Raw genomic sequence first — 23,418 nt, forward strand, 5'->3', positions numbered from 1 at the left:
TTAAAAATGCAGCCAAGGAAAAGGAGCAGTCAGTAAGCTCTTTGTCCGGGACTTTCTGGTTTTCGTGTGACTTTGAAAATTCCGTGCTTTGATGGTAGTTGTAAAACATGGGTATTGAGAATATTTGGCATTGATTAGGCAGTTTTATATTTGCGAATAAAACTAGGAGAGCACAGCTTAGCTGAATAAAATGATCTCAGCTTAGCACCATAATAAAGTTCAAAAATAACAATAAAAAAACAGTTTAGCAAACAAGTTTATGCTGTATAGCACAGGGAACTATATTCAATGTCTTGTAATAACCTATAATGAAAAAGAATATGAAAAGGAATACATGTCTGTATATGTATGACTGGAACATGATGCTGTACACCAGAAACTGACACAACATTGTAAACTGACTATACTTCAGTTAAAAAAAATACATATCTATCTATACATATAAAACTAGAAAAAAAAAACAGTTTAAACAGGAATATTTTTAAAAGCTTAATCTTGAGGAAACTTTTCACATTTTTATTTTGCCCCAGAAGAGTAGCTTATCAAGATGGTCATCTTTGGTTTGGTTTAGAGGTCAGTTTTGAGAGTGTACACAGTTTCCCAGAGTGATTATGTTTATTTAAGGCCTCCTTCTGAGCAGGGCTTTGTGTTAAGCTCTGGTCAAATTTTAATGTTTTTTAAAATATATTATTTAAAAAATTTTAATGTATGTTTGAAGACTCCTAGCCTGATCTGAGAATCTTTGCTCTGATGTAAGATGTCAAATGAGAGATATTACAAAACAAGAGGGCTGGAATTGATAAAAAGTGATAAACAACTCTGGGTTTTATGACCTCTTTTACATTTATTTACTAGCTGGTTTTAGGTTAATCTTATCATTATTAATGTGGAAAAAAAATAAGATGTAAAAGTTAACCTTTCCCTAAGAAACTCCTGTGTGAATTGGGTAGCCTGATTAAAAATACTACATGTTGGCACCCAATTTACAGGCCTCTGCTTTACCACCCACAGTGTTTGCGGGAAGTAGGGAGGGATAAAGAGAAGCTATTTAGAATCCCGGTGTTGTTTGTACCGTCCCCTGGTCCTCCTGGAACAGCAGCTCTGTGGAAATATCAAGTCACCGTATTTATAGGAGGAAAGAAAGTATGATGGAGGCATGAACAGGACGGTTAGCGAGGAGGAGAGTCAAGGATGTGGGTTGTGTGAGTGGTTAATCACTCATCTCACTTGATTGGGCTTTTGGAAAACTTGAGAAATCCTGAGTTATTTTTCCAGCCTGAGAGCTGACTTACTGTTTGGATCTGGACAAGTCACTGTATGTTTGTAAAGAATGTTTGAAAAATGATTGAGAAAAGTTCCCAGGGCCTCTTTCAGTTAGGATCGGAGAGTCAGAGATTCATGATCTCTATTCTGGAACACCCTAGAATTGAGTCTTAGAACTTCATATGTTAAATGGGTTAAACAGAACAGTGGACAAAAAAAAATTGCTGTCACTTTTCTAGATGGGTAATTTCACATTAATATATAGGCAGTATTTATGCAATTTTTATTTTTCCATTCACTCAATACCAGGTTGATTTTTACAGAGTCCCATCCTTGAGTTCACCTGCAGCCGCAGCAGGCAGCTCCTGTGCACACTGGCAGCTTCCCACCTCAAGCGTCCAAGTCTCTTTGCTTCTCTTCCTGCAACCAAAAGAGTTTGTTGCGCATGTCTGTGGCTGCTGGACATGCTGGAAATTAATGCTTCCAGGTCAACTCTTAACCACTGAGGGATGAGGGTCAGTGAGTAAATACTCCAGCTTCACTAACCCTTGGTGGGATAATTCTGAAGGCTTCTTCTCAGAGGGTTCTCAGCGGGACTGAGCTCTAGTTGCCCAGAGTGGCAATCAGCTCATCGATGTACACTTCACTCGCATTCCTCCCTCCTTTGTCTTGCTTTCGCTACTTGCGTTTCTTGGGATCATCTTCTCAATAAACTACCTACCAGATTTGCCTGACGGTTTGCTTTCAGAGGAGCCCAGAGGCAGACAAGCATATACTGGTCTGTAAGGCACCATGTTGGACCAGAGACACTCTCAAAGATCTAGTAATGGATACAGAGAAAGGACTAAGCAAAAATGTATCTGTTAAAAGTGATGTAAATTGTTAAATAGGTATGAAATGGCATGAAAGTCTAAGCTTTTCTCTTTTAGTTCTGAAATAGCCAAGAAAAGAAAAAAAGAAGGAAGGCAATGAGAATTAAGAAAGGATAAAAGCCAGAAGACTTCTCTCTACTGCAGTTTGGAATTTTGTGCTTCTTTAGATTTTAAGATGATTTCCATTTGCTTTTAAATGGGTTTAATATGGATAATAATTTGTCTAGAGATAATTGCAATTCAAGGAGTTTCTATCTAATTAAAAGTGAAAAAAACAACTTGAAGGAGGGGTGGACTGTAACTCTGACAGTCTTTCTCCCTATGGCCAAATAGGAGCTGAAGGTGAAGAGAGAAGTAGAAGAAAAAGAGAAAGGAGTGAGACTTTAGGTTTGCTTTAGCATCTTGGAAACAGTAAAGAGAATAAAAAGATAGCTATCCTGATTACATTCTTATATGGGCTAGCCACTCTTCTAAATGCTTTACTTACAAAGAAACTAAGGAACAAGATAAGTGATTTCGATAAAGTGGATCTGGGATGAAAGCCAGGCAGTCGGGTTCAGGGTGTGTGGTCCAAGCCTCTAATCTCTCTTGCTTCAATATATTTTTTTTGCTTGGCTTTTTTTTTTTTTTTTTTTTTATCTCTTGAGGGTAATTAGGTTTATTTATTTCTTTTTAATGGCGGTACCAGGGATTGAACCCAGGACCTCATGCATGCTAGGCATGCACTCTACCACTGAGCTCTACCCTCCCCCGGTAATTACTCCTCTTAGGTGCTCTCTGTGGAAGGTATTATCTCCATCTTAAAGACAAGGACGTTGAGTCTTGGAAAAATCAACTCATCAATGAGCTCAAAATCAAGACAACATAAATGATGGAGCATGGATTTTTAGCACAAGTCTAATTTCAAAATTTGTGTTTTATGGGCTGTGCTGCTTAAAGTTCCTGGTCAAAGATGTTATCAAGTTGCTTTTCAGAAAGAGGTTTCACCTTTCTGTCCTAAGAGTTGGCTTTAGCATCCAGTGCCAAGGTCATGGGACCTGGTTAACAAAACACCTGTGGTCTGTGGGGCTGTTTCTCATGCTCACGCTTGGGTGGGCAGGTCAGTCCAAAAGAAACTGATGAGCATTGGTGTCCAGGAGGAATGAGCTGCCTTGCTACTGTAAGTTCAAATGTTAAATAAACCCCTTGCCTGCTTACAGCTCAGGAATGTTCCCTCATAGACCTGAGAGCACAGCTCTTTGAAATGTAATCATCAAAGAAAGTAAGGCCCTGCCTTCAGCTTCCTGGGAGAAGATGGGCCTAATTTCAACTGTCCCCCAGCTCCAAATGGCAAATCCTACCTCCAGTCATAAAGATATGATGGAATTAGTGATTTCATCTTGAACACATGAGGGTAGTGAATTGTATCCACTTAGCTGTATAAAAGGCTTTGTCCATCTTTGCAATCTCTTCAGCGAATTGCCTGTGATGAGCATCACATTCTGCTTTTATTCAATAACAAAATGGTTTCTTTTCACCGTGGTGGAGAGGTTTTCTAGGTTGGGAGGAGGTTTTGTTTTTTAATTATATTTCCCAAACACCATCTTACATGACCTCTTCTGGGAGAGTCTGGCAAGGCAAAGGCACTTCTGGGAAGGACCTAGGGTGTCGGGGAGAAAGAGGGTGTACCGGACTTGCTAGGAGGGCTTCTGGGAGTCATAGATTTAGTTGTTCGAGCCATTGATTAATTAATTGAATGGTTATTGAGCACCTACTTTGTGCCTGGCCCTGTGCTGAAGTCAGGATGTCAGAGAAGTTCAGCTCCTGCTCACAGCCCAGTGTGGGCACAGTGATTGGAAACATACCTGCTCCTTGGATTCCTAGTGACAGGAATTCGCTGTGGGTTCCCAGCCTGAGTACTTGGGAGCCCTACAGAGAGACAGATAACTGAAGAACCTAAGATCTCTTAAAGGAAGTCTCGGCATGTCTCCCTGGGATGGGACCTTGGAGAAAGCCTGGAACTCTTTCTTCCTAGGCTGGCACTCTTAGGTGGCACAGGTCCTGTGTTAATCATCTCCATATGGCCAGACTGTGTCTTAGTGTCTAACATGTAGTAGGTAGGCCGTAAACAGTCGTCGACTAAATAAATGAAAGAAATTAAACCTTTTCCTCCAGCGAGGAAAGACTCAGAGGCAAAATTCACTAGGGCCTTTTGTCAACTGAAAGAAAAATGCACAAGCTGAGAGCTGCAAGTGGAAGTTTATTCAGGGACCTTAGTCAGAATTATAGCCCGGGAGGTAGCCCTCAGTAGCTCTGAGGAAGCTACTCGGAAGAGGCAGGGGAGAAGCCAGCGTACGTGTGATTTTTGATTAGGGAATATGTGCAAGCATTTATCCTGGTGAAAGATTACTGCTAGTCACAAAGCACAGATAGCTCAAATTCTGATGGTCTTAGTGCTTTTCTGTGTATGGGAAGATGTGAGAATCTGGGTTCGTTCAAATCCTTCCTGAGACATTGATCTAACTATCTAAGGGGCCTCCTTGTCCAAAGCACAGAGCCTCTGGTTATCATCCGAGTTTCCTCTCCGGGTGCTCTGTGTGTCAGTGACGGCAGCGGGTAATGACTTAATCCTTGCAGAATGGGTGGTGAGCAAAAACGCTTTTGTTATTCTTTGTTCACCCTTTCACAGTGCTCGTGGGCAGGCGTTTTCATTGCTTCTCTCCTGGGGAGGCTTTTCCTAGTGATGTCATTGTATTGTAGCTCCTTCCTTAAGGGTTATAGTTTTCATATTCCAGAATGTCCCTCCTTTCTCCTGTTTCTACCTGCTCTTCATTATTTCTTTTTTCTTTTGGACTATTTTTTACTTTTGAAATATATTATAATGTCTCTTCATTACCCTAGACACCCTTCACAATACCTTCCTCCCATGCAGATTTGGGAGGTACGTGTATTCATTTGTTAGGGCTGCTATCACAAAGTACCACAGACTGGGTGACTTAACCAACAGAAATTTATATTCTCGTAGTTCTGGAGGCTAGAAGTCCAAGATCAAGATGCCTGCAGGGTTCGTTTCTTCTGAGGTCTTTCTCCTTGGCGTATGGATGGCTGTCGTCTCCCTGTGTCTTCCTGTGGTCTCCCCTCCATACCTCTCTGTGTCCTAATTTCCTTTTCTTACAAGGACACCAGCCATTGTATTAGGACCTACCCCAGTGACCTCATTTTTAACTTAATAACCCCTTTAAAGACCCCATCTCCAAATACAGTAACTTTGTGAAGTACTGGGGTTAGGAGCTCAACAGATGAATTTGGGAGAACACAGGGGAGCCCATAACAGTACACCTTTAAGTTCGCCTTTTTAAAATAATCACTAGTTTAAAGCAATATTTGCTAGGGGCGACTGTTCATGAGAATTACCTGGGGTGACTGTAAAATACGGTCTCCTGGACACTCCCCAGGAGAGTCTCATTCAGTGGGTCTGTAGCTTTTTTTGGGGGGGTGGTTTTTTAGGTTTACTTATTTATTTATTTTGGGAGGAGGTGCTAGTCATTGAACCCAGGACCTTGTATATGCTAAGCATGCGCTCTACCACTTAAGCTACACCCTCCCCTCAACATTCAGTGGGTCTGAAATGGGAATGGAAATCTGTACATTTAAAAAACTCCCCAGGTAATTCAGATTATTAGCTAGGCTTGAGAACCACTATTCTAATTTCTGGTATGTTTATTATCATGCTAAAAAAAAAAAGTCAATTAAAAGAAGTTACTCAGGAGGACCACAGAGGGTCCTTGGTGAGGACTTCTCTGAGTTTTATTTCGTTTGTTATTTCTGTCTTCTTCACTGCTTTTGTTTCTGCATGAACTTACTCATGTAAGATCTTTAGGGCACCCAGCAAATTCTGGTCCAAGTTTTGTGACTTAATTAGCTGCATCTATTGGATTTAGGTTCCAGATAATTTCTGACTCATACACTCCTATCTCAGCTACAAGTGTCAATTAGGTGTCTGATTGACTCTGTGCATCCAGTCCTGGTGGATGACGATGACAGAAAGAAGGACGTGGAAAGGTCTGCCCTCAAGAAGTTTATGGACTTTCTGTGTTAGATTAGTAAAGACGTTTTCTCCAAATGCTTCCATATTATTCACCTTAAATAAAGCCAAATCATTGGAGACTTACTGTATTTTTGGTTATTTTGACTGGGTTCTTTTATTACCCCAGCTATGATGACACATTCACTGGTAAGGCTCTGTCTAAACCAGGACTCAGTTGCCTAGGTTGTGTGGCTTGAGGCTGCCATCTGGAGAGAATGACATGAGTTCCCTGGCTGCCTTTTCCCCAGCACAGCTGCAGCAAAGGTGGCAGAACCATGACTTAGCTCATTTCAAGGGTTGACTGAGCACAGTCCTCCCTAGATGTGATTTTTACGCGATTAAAATCAGTCTCACCAGAGTGCTTTCTGGATTCCAGTGAAATTATGCCCTATATCTATCAAAATAAACCCAATAGCTGTTGTCAAAATAGGAGATAATTTAGGCATTTAAACATGAACTATAACCCCTTGGTTAAAAAGAAAACATGCAAAGTCAAGAACAGAAATCTTTCTTTTCATAGAAAGTCATCATCTGTGATCCTCTGAGGGTAGCATAAAAAATGATTATTGATTTTAAAATTTGCTTCAGGTCTGTTCGAGGAGGAAAACGTGAAGGAGGCAGCAACAGAGGGGAAAGGGTTGTGTTGGTTTGAGCTGGGAGGTAGTGGGCAGCTTGCATTGTGGGCTGCAGAATGTTAGCACAGGTTACCTGCTGTTCTTTGATTCGTCATCTATTTGTTCTTCACTCATTTCTTAAATCACTTATCAAGCATTTAGTGAGTATTTGCCTCGAGTTGTAGAGATAAGTAAGAACTCTCTGTTCTCAGCAAGCTCAGAGTCCTGGCGGAGATGGACATGTAAACCGATAGTACAGGAGGTGTGATGAGTGTGTAATGGAGCAACGCTCAGGGCAAGGAGGAGCCTGGAAAATGGATGAGCAGCTACCTGCCTGGGGTAGGGTGTGTGAGGAAGGAATTCTATTTAGAAGGAAGAGCATATGCAACCTCAAATCCACCCCCTCCATTGGCCAAATGCAAGTTGTTTTTGTTTCTAATTGAAGTATAATCAGTTTACAGTGTTGTGTCAGTTTCACAATGCTTCGGTCGTACATGAATATACATATTTTCATTTTCATATTCTTTTTTTTTTTAGTGTCGTTTGCAAGGTGAGGTAGTTAGAGCAACCTATCTATCTGGATGTGCTTCTTGGGGCTGCAACAGTGACACTAGTAAGAAACATTCTGTTTGTCCAGATCTAATGAACCCCGGCTGGGCATGGTGGAAGGGGCACACACATTCTTCCATGTCGCCTTTTTACCAGGTACTATGTTCCTGGCCCTAAAGAAGCATTAAATACATATTTGTTGAATTTGATTGAGTTGACTTGATGATATTTTTTTTTTCTCATGAAGATAAGAGAGTAAGACAGCAAATAGGAAACAATACATATCTTCTTTGCTATGGGTGAATCTACGGTAACCAAACTTCACCAGTGGTATTTCTCTTATAGAAATGTATTGATCATTATTCAGGTGTTATTACGGGGTCAACATTCCATGTCAGTGTGCTCTGTCGCCACAGAGCAAAGGGAGATGACAGTCCCACTGAAACTAAAGGAAAAAAATACCCACTCCCCTCATGTGTGCACCTGAATTTGTACTCAACAGTGACTCAACTGATTCTCCACCAGTAAGACTTCGAATCTGTATCACTGTTACTTTCTCCTAATAGAGCGAAGGACCTATAAGCCTTTGCAGCTAAAGACATACATCTTTTAAACAAGCATTTACCGAGTGCCTGCTTCATGCTAGGCTAGAGATACTGTCTGTGATGAGTGTGGTCGCTTGTTGACAGAGATGATTCAAAATACCTCTCATGCCCTCACTCACTGCCCCTTGCAATGTGACCCCACCACTCCTGTCCATTGGTGGAGCCTGTTTCTCCTCCCCCTTGGATCTGGGTTGGCTTTGGGGCTTGCTTGAAGGGTCAAAGGCAGGGGAATGATGTAAATGTTCAAATTCAAGGCCATGTTTCAAGAGGCCCTGCTTGTGATCATGTGCTGTCACCCTCTGTCAAGTAAAGAAGCTCTGATCTGCCTGTTGGGGACACACAGCCCCCAAATCCAACAGTATCAACTTTTGGACCTTAGACTTAAGCTCTCTTAGGCCAGTCCAGCCCAGGCAAGCTCTTAGAGGACTGTAGCTGTGTGAGTAACTGCGGGTAAGACCAGGATGAACCTTCTAGCTGAATGTAGGCCAAGTGGAGACTCATGGAATTGTGAGCAAATAAAATAGTTGCTGTTGGAAGACACTAACTTTTAGGGTTTGATGCACTAGTGATTTTTTTTTTTTTCCTGTGCAAACCTCAAAGCCTTATTCTAGAATCAAATGAGAGTCTATGTTCTTGCCTGCTCAATGCTCTGCCACAAACCCTGGGCTGAATAGATGGCAGCTGCTCATTTATCCTCACTCTTGTGTTTATTATTTGCATTTAGACTGAAAGGAGCTCTGTTCTCTAGGACGGAACTACTCTAACACTCTTCAAGAACAGGAATTGGAGTCCATCACACACAGCCAATTTGAACTGTGTCCTGAATAGAGGCATGCAGACTGGGCGCTGAGGGACTGGGAACTATTGAGCCTCACGCCCTCATTTTGCATTTGGACCAGAGAGGTGAAGTAACCTGCCCCAGTTCTCTCAGCTCGTCAATGGCATAGTCAGGACAAAGATGGTGACTACTCATCTGAAATGCCTGGGCATCTGAGTCGAACATAAACGAATCCAAACATTTAAATGTGAATGGCTTTTTAAGCAAGGGGAGGAGCTCATCACTTCAAGGTATGATTTTGGGGTCACAGAAAGGCCTTCAAAGACAAAAATGCCTCCGAAACCCAGGTGCTAATAACCTGGGAGAAAACGGGCCTCACTTTAGCTGTCTCTGACTCCAAATGGCAAACCCTATTTCTAATCGTAAAGACAAAATAAGCATAATGATTTCATCTTGAAAACATGAATGTAATGGGTTGTATCTACTTAGCTACAAAAAAGTAAAAACGTTCTGTCTTTGCAATCTCCAGCAAATTGACTGTGATCACCATCACACTCCTGTTTAATGATTATTCAATAATGCATTTTTTCCCTTTCTATTCTGTCTTTGTGGAGAGGTTTTCTGGGTTGGGAGAAGGTTTTTTAAAAAAATATTTCCCCACAATTTATAACCTTCTTCCTTTCTTCTTCCTCTCTCTCATTTCACCTCAGCTCTGTGTAGCCTACTCATTTCCATTCTGTGGAAGTGGATCCTGCAGTAGGCTTTTCCAGTGAGAGTTTCTGGAAAGTTACGTCCCTGTCTTTGTATGTCTGAAAATGCCTTGATTTCCTCTAGATTCTTAGAGAATAGTTAAGCCACATATAGAATTCTAGACTGACCGTCATTTTCTGTCATCATTTTTGAGATCCGGCATGTGTGGTTGCTGATGAGAAGTATTCCGTCTGTCTTATTGTTGCTCCTTTTCAGGTAACCTATCTTTTTTTGTCTGGTAGCTTCCAAGATTTTCTGTTTATTCTTGATGGTTTGGCAGTAGATAAACCTTTGTTTTTTATTTATTTTCAGTTTTGTGTATTTTCATCTGACATCTCATAACTTTCTTCAAATCTGGAAAATTCCCCACTGTTACCTTAAAGGCTCCTCTTTCCAAGTCTCTTTAGTCTTTTATTCTAGAGCACCTGCGAAACACAGGTTAGAGCTTTTCATTCTAGCTGCCATGTTTGTAACTTCTCTTTCATATTTTTCACCTCCTTTTCTATCTATACGGTATTTTGGGTGACTTCCTCAGATACATATTTCAGTTCATGAATTATTTCTTCATCTGAGTCTAGTCTATTGTTTAGCCTGTTGAATGAGTCTTTCTATTTTGATTACTGTACATTTCACATTTAGAAGTTTCTAGTTGATTTGTTTTCAAATCAACCTGTTCTTATTTCATACTTTTTTAAAGTTACATTTACACTTTCTTTTCTCTCTTTGTGCAATTAAAATACTCATTTGAAAGTCTATTTAACAATACTCGCTATTAAGCATAAATTCTCCTATTTTGGGGTCTTTGGATGTTCCCTTTTCACTTTGCATTTCTTTATGTGTTTTATAATTTATGTCTGCAAGTTCATCTTCAGGAAGAATTATCTTTAGAGGGAGTCCTATCCATGCCCTGGGCTGTAGAGGCATCTTGATGACAAGGTTCACCATTGCTCTTGCCCAGGTCTTACTGAATCCACTGCTACCAAACCGGCTTTGACACTAGGTTCTCAATTCCAGATCCCCATGTTGCACTGGTAATGGAAAGGTGGCTGGTTCTGAATTGGGACATGGTACAGGCTCAACATTCAATCCTCTCAGCATATGTGGGAGTGGCTGTTGAAATCTCTGTCTCTGAGAGTCTGAGAAAGGCAGCTCACTTTTTCCTGCAACTCTGGGCATATTGAAGATTTTCAGATAATGTTTATGAGCTTTTCAGCACATTTTTGTGCTCAGCAGAATGCCGATTCCTACTCCTTGACATATATAGGCCTGAGGCTTAAATTCCTTTCTCACAAAGGTGTGAACCTGCCAGACTTTAAGATCTATATCAGATCCAGTTGCTCCCAAGGACTGTGTGGTTTTAAAAACTGCATATTTTCATGATCATGTGTTCCCTCTTCATTTCTGACATATGAAGATGCCCATTTATTTTGAGCTCAGCTGTGTCTTTAACACAAAACAATATAAATATATACACATACATATTTCCTTTGTATTTTGTATGAGACTGGAGATTCTTGTATCTAATCAACTGACAGCTTAAAGAAGTGCCCAGGACCATTGTCTATATTGTTTACATTCCCTGAAATGCTCTTCTTGTCCCTTTTGTATACCTATTCCCCATCCCCCAGCTACTTCTTCTTCTCCTTGTGGCTTTAGTTCAAACACTCCCGACTCCAAACTCCGTACGATCAGGAACGTGAAATCTGATCTAGTTTATCACAGCTCTACCTGCCCCGCCTTCCCAATTTATACCTAGGAAAAGAAATATTCCAGATATCAAGGGCTAAGGTAAATGAAGAAAGCTCAATGTCAGTAAATCTAAGTCCACATTTAGAATTTTTGTTTTGAAATCTTTAACAACTGTGAAAGATGTTGTAACATTGTATGTTTTTGTGTGTGTTGTGACATGTCTTTTTTTTATTGTATTGTCAACATATTTTTAGAAGTAGGTTTAATTGTAATGTTGGAGAGAATTACATGTGATTCAGATTTCACCATCTCCAGCTCCCCCATACCTGAAACTGAGGAGTGGCTCACCTATTGTTGGTTGAAGCAAAGGAGGAAAGAAGGATGGATTAGTGCAGATCTGGCTTGCAGAATAAACACATGGACAAGTCTGAGAATGTCCTTAGTTGGGTAGGGGTACAGCTCAGTGGTAGAGCACATGTCTGAAATGTAGAAGGTCCTGGGTTCAATCCCCAGTACCTCCACTTTAAAGGAAAAAAAAAAAAAAAAAAAAAAAAGAATATCCTTAGGTGGCTCCACAAGCCTTTGAAAAAATTTAGCCCCACAGTCAACAGGCCTAGATTCATCCCTGGTAGAATTCATGAGCTGAACTTAGGTTCAGAGCTGCACAAAAGCAACTCTTGAATTGAGGAAAATGCTTTATTTTTATTTTTAAAAAATTTTATTTCTTTAATTGAAATGTAGCTGATTTACAATGTTAGTTTTAGGTATACAGCAAAGTGATTCAGTTATACACACACACACACACACACACACACACACACACACATATATTTTCAGATTCTTTTCCATTATAGCACATTACAAGAAATTGAATATAGTTCCCTGTGCTGTACAGTAGGTCCTGAGGAACATATTTTAAATTAAGTCATGAGAAGTTATTTTAGCTTGGTAGCAAGGAAAGATGCTACAGCACCTCTTTGGCGTGTACTTGAACAGCCTAAGTTGTTGTGAAGTTGTGAAGTACCCATTGCTCCAATTAAGCAGTTACTGCTGAGGTATTTCTGTGGGGGCTTCCCTGGGAATGCTGTTCCCACCTCCTCCACTGAAGTTTCCTTCCACCTTCTTTGACTGCAGTTTCTTTCACCGAGTATTGGTTGAGCAGCTACTGGGAGGGCACCGACTCAGGGCTATGGAGAGAGGGGGAGATCGGCGCTCGGTGCCAGTCCTCAAGGAGGTGTAAGACAGTCTGGACACAAGCCAGAGGCCTCAGCAAGCCGGGGAGGCACGCCGTCTTTGATGACAAGCCCAGGGAGACAACACGAGAGAAGCTGGCAGGCTGCTGAACCGCGGTTGGGGGCAGAGTGAGTGTGCAGAGGGTGTACACAGGGATTTGTCTCCTCTGGGGGGCGTGAAGTTCTTCCCTCTTGAAATGAGCAACCTTTTTCTTTTCTACGTTGTACAGCACTAATTTATTGACTAACAGGATATATTTTTCATTCCTTTTACTTCTTTCTTTACTGAGAGATGAAATGAGATAATGTGTGGAAGGGCATGGTCTAATACCTGGCACATCATAAATCCTTGATACATATTTGTTCCTGCCTATAAAGTATCCTTTTTCCACATTTTTTTTTTGCAAAACGTGGTCACCACAATTGGGTAGCCCGTGGCGAAGCTTCCCCTGGGTAGGTGAGTTGAATTGATAATTTCACTACTGGCAATGGATAATTTTTGTTTAAACACCTTTATGACAGTAAACTGTTAAGATGGCTCTGGAGCCAGACTGCTGAGTTTTAATCCTACCTCCCTGACTTTGGGCAACCAAAGCACTTATTGTTACCCCTAGAAAATGTAACGTGATACATTTCTGTTACCTAATGTGAACTGTATATCAAGTTTCTCCATTCTTCCCAATGATGTTCTTTTTTTTTCGGGAGGGAAGGTAATTTGGTTTATTCTATTTATTTTTATTATTGTTATTTATTTAATGGAGGCACTGGGGATTGAACCCCGGACCTCGTGCATGCTGAGCATGTGCTCTACCACTTGAGCTACACCCTTCCCGCCCACAATAATGTTCTTTATGGCTGTTTTTTTCTTTCTTTCTTTCTTTTTGTTAAACCAGGATTCAACAAAATTTTTTTCATTACTGACATTGACATTTTTGAAAAGCCCTGACCAGAGATTTTGCAGAATATCCCTCAGATTGGTTATGTGTGAACATGACTGTTTGATGATTGATTGATTGATTGATTGAAGTATAGTCAATTTACAATGTTGTATTAGTTTCTAGTGTACAGCATAATGATTCAGTTATATGTATATATATTCTTTTTCATATTCTCTGTTATTACACGTTAGTACTAGCCATTGAATGTAGATCCCTGTGCTGTATGTACAGTTGAACCTTGTTATATCTATTCTGTACATAGTAGTTTGTGCCTACCAGTCCCAAACTCCCAATTTATCCCTCCCTCCCTTGATTTTTTAACAGCTCTGAATTCAGAGTTTTTCCTTTATTGAACTAAAATCTTGTCATTATTTCTACCCATTGATACTAGTTTTAAAAGTAATTTTCATGGTAATTATTTGTGAAAAAAAAGGAGTGAATGTTAATAAGCTTTCAGTCAAAAAATCCAGGTGCTGGATACTGAACTCTTGGTGTCTTTAACACAGGGAATTGGTGCACATCTGAGCCAAAGTACTCTCTATTCAGGTGTCCAGTCCAGCCAGCCCTGTTGTTAGAAGGTAGCAGTTGCATTCATAATTGCGGGGGTGGAGCAGGGAGGAAGCAACCTTGAACATAAAAGGCTGCAGCACTTGGCATCTCTCGTCATTTTCTTATAGCTGAGACACACCCTGGCTTTGTTTCGAAAAGGGAAGAACTGTGTGTGCAGTAGGAGTGAGGTGAACACAATTTGGAGTTCTACCAACTACTAATAGTGACAGGAAGTTTTTACAAAAAGGTTTCAGCCTCTTTTTTATTTTAAAGAGAAAATCATACTAATCATGTTTGGTATTATAAGAATCAAACATTATGCATTCCAATTTACATTTCTAATGCACATTATTGGCAAACTAGCAGCTTAGTGATTCATACGAATAAGAACGTATCCGATGATCTGAAAGTCTGAATAAATGTTCTTGATAGAAGACAAATACTCCGTGAGTTTGGCAGTGTCCCTCAGGAGCTGAGAGTGAAGCAAATTAGCACAGTTACTGAACACTCGGAGCAAAGCCCTCAGAGAATTTAATCTAAACGTTGAAAATAAGGCTTAACCACCCAGGTTGAAGTGAAAGACAAATGAAAACAAAAGCCCTCAACACCTGCTTATTAGAGAAGGTGTCACAAGGCAGAACATGGCTGATTTCCAAAAGAATTGTAAAGACCATGGTGGTCAGAGGGGAGCAGAGAAGCAAGCAGTGATGTGGAACTCTGCTCTGCCTTTAACTCTGAGAAAGTTCCTTTAATCTCTTTTCACGTCGATTTAAACAGGAGCATTGCACATAATCCAACATTTGTACTTCTAGGTATTTACCCAAAGGACTTGGAAACTTAAGTCTACACAGAAACCTACACACAGATGTTTATAGTGTTACGGAAATGACAGGCCAGCCAAGAAACAAGCACCACTTGGAGGGTTGGAGTACTCAGATGTATTACGCCGGCGGGCTCAGAGGGGCTTCTGCTCCGAAGCTCTGAGCACCTCCAAGACGTGCGCATGAGGTTTTATAGGGTAAAGGACAAGCTTGGGGTATTCGGCCAATAGGCATGGAACAGCTTCAGCAGCATTATCATCACAAAGGTGGAGGCGGGGAGGCAGCAAACCAACATTCCAAAGCCAGATATGTATCTTTGAAAACCCAGCTGGCTAGCAAAAAACATGAACAGCAAACCAACACTAATTAACTTAGGTTTACAAGTTAGTCCAGCAGAACTCAGATCAGTATTCCAATACTTAGATTTGTGAGTTATCTTGTCAGCCCGGCCCGGCTCTCCTTCACATTCATAGACTTGTGAGTTACCTTGTTAGACCAACCCGGTTTTTCCTTCACAATAGCAGCTTTATTCGTAATTGCCAAGTCTTGGAAGCAACCAAGATATCCTTAGTAAGTGAGTGGATAAATAAACTGTGGTACTTCTAGGCAATGGAATATTATTCAGAGCCAAAAATAAATGTGCTATCAAACCAAGGAAAGATATGGAGGCCCCTTAAATGGATATTAATAGGTGAAAGAAGCCAATATGAAAAGGCTGCATACTGTATAATTCTAACTGTGTGGCATTCTGGAAAAGGCAAAATATGGAGACAGTAGAAAAAAAAAACAACAGAGTTTGGGGAACAAGGGGTGGCATTAATAGGCAAAACACAGAGGATTTTTAGGGCAGTGAAACTACTCTGTATGGTACTGTGATGGGGGATACATGTCATTATACATTTGTCCCAACCCATAGAATACACACTGCCACGTGTGAAGCGTAGTGTGAACTGTGGACTTTGGGTGATACATCAGCATGGGTTTATCAGTTGTAGCTAATGCATCACTCTGGGGGTGGGATGTTAGTAAAGGGGAAGCTCTGCATGTGTAGGGGCAGGGGACATATAGGCTATTTCTGTACCTTCCTCTCAATTTTGCTGTGAACCTAAAACTGCTCTAAAAATTAAATTCCTTTTTTTAAAAAAGTATAGAAATGAAACACAACATATTAAAAAGAAACCCCAAGGAAAACAAAACAGGAGCATTGGAGTCAATGATTCTTTAAGTACTAAAACTTTTAAATTCCATGATTCTTCGAGAACGCTCTACGAAGAAGGTGTTTGGTGTGGAAGAGATTTGGTTGGGGTGGGAAGACTTGCCACAGGTCAAAATAATTGACTCACCCCCCTCTGGACTCTTCTTAAATAAATGGCATCACTTGTACCGCCTTCACCACCATCACGTCATCACTGATTGATTGCCTGCTAGATGTCTGCCTACTAGATGTAAGAAGAGAGGTTTTAATTTATGTCCTAAGTGACCACAGAAAAAAGATTGACTTAAATCAGTGTCAGGACTTTCATTCTGTGCTGCAGTGGGAGAACTCTAGATTCCACTCATCAGTACTTGAATTTGTGCAGATCTTGTCCTCCTGATTCATAAACTGGATCCTTGTTGTGGTCCTCACCCAGATCTGTTTGCTGTCAGTAGCCCTCTCTGGATTAGCTGCAACCTCATTCCCTTGGTAGTTTAACACTGGAAAATTAGTTGTCAAAATTCTACTGAATAGCCACCAAACACAGTCTTCCCACGTTCACAATTTGCCTCTCTTTGGTTATCTCGGCTGCCAGGAACACGGACTCCTCTTATTAATAAATTTTGCTGATGGTGGTTTATCAACCCCTTTCCCACTACCAGTAAGATTGTCAGCCTTTTTTCGGATTATGAACCCCTGTGAAAGAATCTGTTGAAAGCTAAGAAATCTCATTACAGGAAAAAAAACCCCCACATATACATGCTTAGTATAATAATTTATATACAATTTAAGGTCCTTATTATTAAAAACCCTTATTGCAAACTGCTTATAAAATTAATATTATTGTTTTGTGAATTAATATGAAAAAAGAATGAAGTTGCCTTACTGTATAATTCAATTCAGTAATTTCCCCCTACGTACTTTAGAGTGAGAAAATCTCAGGGATGTGGTTGTCTAATCGAAATTCCTGTTGGGCTGAATTCCAGGTTTTCATTTATCTTAAGTACACATTAAAATCCTTTTGAAAACGTAGCTGCAGGAATATAGGACATGTTATCTGAAGCAGACCGCATTTTTAGACTGCATCTGATAGTCTTTTGGTCAGGCTGTGACATGGAGAGGGTGGATGTGATCAGCCCAGGGGTTCTGGTTTCTTGCACCAGAGCCCCAGTCATCTGAGTGGATGCTTTGGGAAGGGGTTCCCCTCCCTCTTTTCTGTTTTTCCTTAGGCTATCTTCACTTTTTTGCCTTTTATAGGTGGTTTGGCAATATCCAGTGTCTTCTTCTAAAGCCCAGCGGTGTACTTTCCAGTCACCTCCAGCCATTAAAAAGATAAAGCTAAGTTCCTCTAAGAATCCATTCTCATCAGTCAGTGACAATTTTTGACTCAGAGTTTGGTTGTCTCTTTACACTGTGGTGTGGGCTTTACCCAAAGTTCTAAGCCCAAAGAGCAGAAATCCCAGAACCTCAGAAATCGTGATGCCTGAGACTGCACAGCTTTAAGCTTTTTATGTTACAGATAAAGAATGTGAATCTTAGAGTTGTTAAAACAGCATAGCTAAGATTTGAAAATGGAAAGCAGTTTTCATAAATGATGTAGTTTTCCAGTAAATGCTGGAGAGGGTGTGGAGAAAAGGGAACCCTCCTACACTGCTGGTAGGAATGTAGTTTGGTGCACCCATTATGGAAAACAGTATGGAGATTCCTCAAAAAACTAAAAATATATGGTGGCTCACAGAGAAAAAAATGTGACAATGAATATATATATGTTAATGTATAACTGAAAAATTGTGCTCTATACTGGAATTTGACATAACATTGTAAAATGATTATAAATCAATAAAAAAAGTTAAAAAAATAAAAAATAGTGTAGCTGGTTCCAGCAAAGAAAAAAAAAAAAACACTAAAAATAGACTTACCATATGATCCAGCAATCCCACTCCTGGGCATGTATCCAGAGGGAACCCTAATTCAAAAATATAATGCACCCCAATGTTCATAGCAGCACTATTTACAATAGCCAAGACTTGGAAACAACCTGAATGTCCATAGACAGATGACTGGATAAAGAAGCTGTGGTATATTTATACAATGGAATACTACTCAGCCATAAAAAAGAATGAAATAATTCCATTTGCAGCAACATGAATGGACCTAGGGATCATCATTCTAAGTGAAGTAAGCCAGAAGGAGAAAGAAGAATACCATATGATATCACTCGTGTGGAATAAAAAGAAAACACGAACTTATTTACAAAACAGAAACAGACTCACTGACATAGCAAGCAGACTTATGGTTACCAGGGGGAAAAGGTGGTGGGAAGGGATAAATTGGAAGTTTGAGATTTGCAGATACTAACTATTATATATATAATAGGTAAACAAGTTTCTCCTGTATAGCACAGGAAACTATAATCAGGGTCTTGTAGTAACCTATAATGAAAAAGAATATGAAAAGGAATATATGTATGTACATGTATGACTGAAACATTATGCTGTACACCAGAAATTGACACAACATTGTAAACTGACTATACTTCAATTGGAAGGAAAGAGGTAGTTTTCATTTGCATTTTGGGCTTTTTTTGTAGCTCAGAATTAAAACATAATGAGTCTTATGGGAAAATCCCTATCATTAATAGTTGTTTTCCAGGAAAATTAACTGTAGGAATTAAAAAGCTTTATGATACATTTACTGTGACATCAGATGTCAAATGGCAACCCCCCAAAAAGTCTTGCAGAAGCTGCTAAGTGATTTGTGATGGTTTACAGGGGCACCCCTTGCTTCTCCAAGCTCGAGTCTGGGGAGAATAATCAGGGAGAGGGTAACAGTCACAGAGGCATCAGAACGTAACTCCTGGGAATCAGTGGGGTCACAATCCGTCTCTGGTCCTCTGGCAGGCTTCCTCGGTGGCCCCACTCTGGGCAGCTGCTAATGTTTTACTGCCTCAGTGTTAACTATTTGACACTGTGGCCCTGTGGGCTGTTGCTCCTTTTGCTTATGCTGCTTCACTTGGCATTTCCTTCCTAAATGCAGAACTTACCAGTTTTCCAATGGCCCCATGTAAATGTATCTTGGCATTTCTTTTGGCTTTCTTCCTAGGATCTGGATGAAGTCAGTGCATGGTTGAACAGCATTAGTTACGGTAAACTCAAAATAGTGCCTCCCCACTAGCCACCCGTAGTTCCTAGGTTCCCCATACTAGGGGATTCCTTCCTCTGGCCAGTGACTTGTTTCACTCTTTTGCCTGCAACCAGCTTGTTTTGTGCATCCCAGAGAGGGCATGCTCCGTGGCTTGACAGACAGGGTCCTCAGCCACCAGTTTTCTGGCCTCTCTGGCCAGAAAAGCAGTTGCTCATTCCACCCTTTGCTCCAGCTTCAATCAACTTTTTTTATTTGTGGATTCCATTTTTGCAGACTCACTTACCCTATAAAATTTATCGGTCCCCCAGCTCAGTACTTGGGGTGCTTTGGTGGTAACTGCACATGCATAGAGTGGTGAAAAAAATTGAATTGCCCCATGGATTCATTCCCAGCTGAGATCCAACAAGGAGACACTGCTTTCCTGTCTCATACTGTAAACACGTGTCTTTTTAAAGATTTATTTGGTGCCACACCTTCTGCACTTCCGTATTTTTTGTTGGTGATGCTGCTGTTTCAAATGGCCCCCAAGAGTAGCTCTGAAGTGCTGTCTGGTGTTCCTGTATGCAAGAGGGCTGTGATGCGCCCTATGGAGAAAATACATGTTTGATAAACTTCGTTTAGGGGTGAGTTACAGTGCTGTAGGCCTTGCGTTCATTGTTCATGAATCAACAATATATAATGAACAAGGTGTCTTTAAACAGAAACTCAGATAAAAGAAGGGATTGGTTGATGAAAATGTTGTTAGCAGATATTTGCAGGAACTTAACCCTGAGTTTTCTTCTAAGAGCAACGGTTCAGCATTTGCTAACTCGAGGAGACTTCATAGAATGTAACTGATGTAAACAAGGAGAATCGATTATATGTGAAATACTTGCAATCCCTTAAATGTGCCAAGTGCCAGCCTCTGTCTGTGTCTCAGACCCTCCTCTTTCATCCACCTGTCTGACACCCTTTCTTCAGGTCCTCAATCCGCCAGCCCTCTCTCGTCCCTCAAGACGTAATTCATGAGTTTATTTGTGCCTTGGCTCAGTGTGTGCATCACTCACAACTCATCGAGTATATTCACGGAAATGGTTTTCATGCGGGGTTGAGGGGTAGTTTCGAGGGGAAGCAAATCTCAGAAGTGCAGGTGGAGCTCATGTGGACAGGTGGGTGGTCCTGTGGCTTTGCTTTGGCCACGAAGCAGGTCTCACGGGGAGGAGGGGGACAGGTTGACAAGGTAGCCTTCTCCTCTTCCTCCAAAATGGATACATTCCCCCACACTCCCTTAGCTTCTTATGCCTCTTTTGGGGATGGCTCTGGTTTGGGGAAATATGAATAATTTGGGGTGAAAAATGCGTGAGGACAAAATATATCCCTGTAAGTGTATGTGAGAAAACCAACAGCAGCAAATAACTGGCTGAAAGTTTTCAGGGGAAGGGAAGAGCTGGGATGCCTTGAGAACACAGATGTGGGTAGGTTCACAAAGGGTGGTTCCGTGCCCACCCTCCTGCTGCAGTTCCAGGGGGCAATGAAGCCCTGGGTTTGAGCGGTAGGATTCAAGAACACGGGATGGAGGGCTGTACCCTGTTCTGCTAGAGCTTATAGAATTGGTAGGACTTCAGAGAAGAAATGACCATGTTGACTGTTGAGCCCAAAAGGACCTTAGCAGTCACACAGAGTCACCTGCTCTGCATTGTGAGGGAGGAGCTGCAAAATGACTTCACTCCAGAAAAGGGCAGGGGAGCCATGCACGGTCCCTGAAGAGACCCTGAGGTTGGGAATGAGGGAATTGTCTTCTGCAAGCAAGTGGCTGATGGCGTCTGATCTTAAGACTGCCCCCCTCCCTTCCAAGGGGCCTCCCCTCTCCCCAGGCTTAGGCACAATCCTAGAGGACCACAGATTCCCTGAGACCAAGTTTCTGACACCCCAGCAGAATGGAGGATTTCCGTGCAAAAATAGCAAAAGCCTGAGCACATTTCCTACAGAGTCACTGCGATTTGTATCTACTAGATGATTTAAAAATAATTAAAATAACCACCCAGGAGAACTGTAGGGAGATGCAGTAAAATGCCATAGTAAGCCAGGTCACACAAGAGGTACTTGAAGTTAATTGTACTGAGACTCTTAAGTAAACTTGTAAATCTCTGGCTTATTTGGCATAAATCTTTATATTATTTCTTTTTTTAAAGTTTTTTTTGGGGGAGAAAGAGGTAATTAGGTTTGTTTATTTATTTTTAGAGGAGGTGCTGAGGATTGAACCCAGGACCTCATGCATGCTAAGTATGTGCTCTGCCATATAAATCTATATTATTTCATACAACCTTCCATTCATACTTTTACACAGACCCTCCAAATGCTGGGCCAGCGTGTCCAACCTGATCTTCTGTCCTTTGCTGCCATCTGTCTCAATGCCTGACATCCAGTATGCAGTCCATAAGTCATTCCTGAGCTAAGGAAGAGACACAAGAACATATTTATTTATGAAATCCTGGAAAACTCATCTCAGAGGACACTCTTGGGGCTTAAGTCATACCGTGATTGGGAGATACCTTTGGTTCCCTACTCGATATCAATTCTGTCTTTTCGTGGGGCCAGTGTGTCCAGCGCTGGGTGACACCCATTGCTGACCAAGCCAAAAGGACAGCGCTGTTTTCCCACTTTCTCAGCCGATCTTGCAGCTTTGCGAGGCCTATGACCCGGGACTGGTTACTTCCAGACACCAATAAGGTGAGGGTTTGTACGCAGAGTGTCTTCTGGGAAGTCTTCTACTTTCCTGATAAAAGGGCCAGGTGAGTTGGGTACAACACCTGTTCCCACTTCTTTGTGCTTTGAATGTGTCAGCAGGTATTTTACAACCAAGAGAGTTAGTTCAAGAGAAGTGCAGAGACTCCGGCTCTGCCTCTGTTGAGCTGCTTCCGGACTGTTATGTGAAAAAAATAACCTCTGACTGTTTGGGCCACTGTTAGGTATTCTGTTACCTGCAGCCAAGCTATTCCTAAATGATACACTGATACAGATTAAAAAGCTAATATAAGAGGAAGAAATGAAGTACAACTTTACACGGCAGGTAATGCTTTCCCTGCTTGTTCCTCAGAAGAGCTTTCGAGTGACAGTCTTTCTGAAGGAAGTGGAGACTTGTGGGAAAGTTTTGGGTTGGGATCATTGACGCTGAAGTCACAAAGAAGGCCCCAAATCTCAGGTCCTTTACACAGTAAAACTAGAGTCAGTGAACTTTCTTCTGGCAGATCTCTGCAACAGCCTGTTTCTGTAAAAAGCACTGTGAGAAGTCAAAAGATTAACTAATGCCATTAGACTATCAGTTCTTCAGAGCTCCTGGCCACATGTGGCTTTTTCCATTTAAATAAATTGAAATTAAGATTTAAAAAGTCTGTCCTTCGCTTGCTGTTCACTATGGTAACCACTAGTCACATTTCTTCCAAGTGCTTAACAGCCACATGCGGCCAGTGGCTACCTTGTTGGACAGTGTGGATGTAGAACATTTTCATCATCATTGAAAGTTTTGCTGGACGGCATTGCTTTATAGGAGGGGTTGGCAAATGTTTTCTATTGAAGACCATGTAGTGTATATATTTTAGGATTTGCAGGCTAAGAGGCCAAATTGAAAAGACCATTTGTCTCCGTGGCAAAAACTCAACTGCTTAAAAACAGCCACAGACATTGTGTAAACAAACGGGTGTGGCTGTGTTCCAGTAGAACTGCGCACACAGCCTCTGGGCCTGTTTACTGAGCCCTGCTTTATAACGTTGGCTCCTGTGATGCTTTGTGACTTCAGCATGAACGCTCTTAATCTGACTAATGCTTCCGATCCCAACTGGGTGGTCAGCAGAATGTACCTTTCATATCATTCTAACAATTTCGCACAAAAACATTATCAACATACACTCAGGACAAATGTAAAGAATTAGAACTTAAGGTTTCTTTTGTAGGGGGTTTAAAAATACCCTTACTTTAGCATGATTTTATAGTTTTATCAGTTTGCAAATTCTTCATTTCTGGTTCTTTCCTCAAGCCCTAATATCACCTTGATGACGAATGAAGCATCCAGTTGAACACTATGAGGGCTTAAAACTGGCACAAAGGATCATAAGAAATTCAGTTAAACGTACCAATATCATCCATGATCTGATTTAGACTAACCTGATTTCTTGTTTCTGCTGAATCCTTTGCAAGGCTGCTGACAGACCCCACAGACCGCTGAACTGGAAGTCAGAGGTAGTAAACATTAACTAGCTTTGTGACCTTGGGCAAGTAATTCACAAGATCAGGCTTGTGTTTTCTAATTTTACCTTCTGGCACTTCAAAGTTCTGTTAGAGGCCTCACCTAATTGTCCAGTTGATTGTCCAAAGCAG

This window comes from Camelus bactrianus, chromosome 8 (genome assembly GCF_048773025.1).
Source record: "Camelus bactrianus isolate YW-2024 breed Bactrian camel chromosome 8, ASM4877302v1, whole genome shotgun sequence".
Lineage (NCBI taxonomy): Eukaryota > Metazoa > Chordata > Mammalia > Artiodactyla > Camelidae > Camelus > Camelus bactrianus.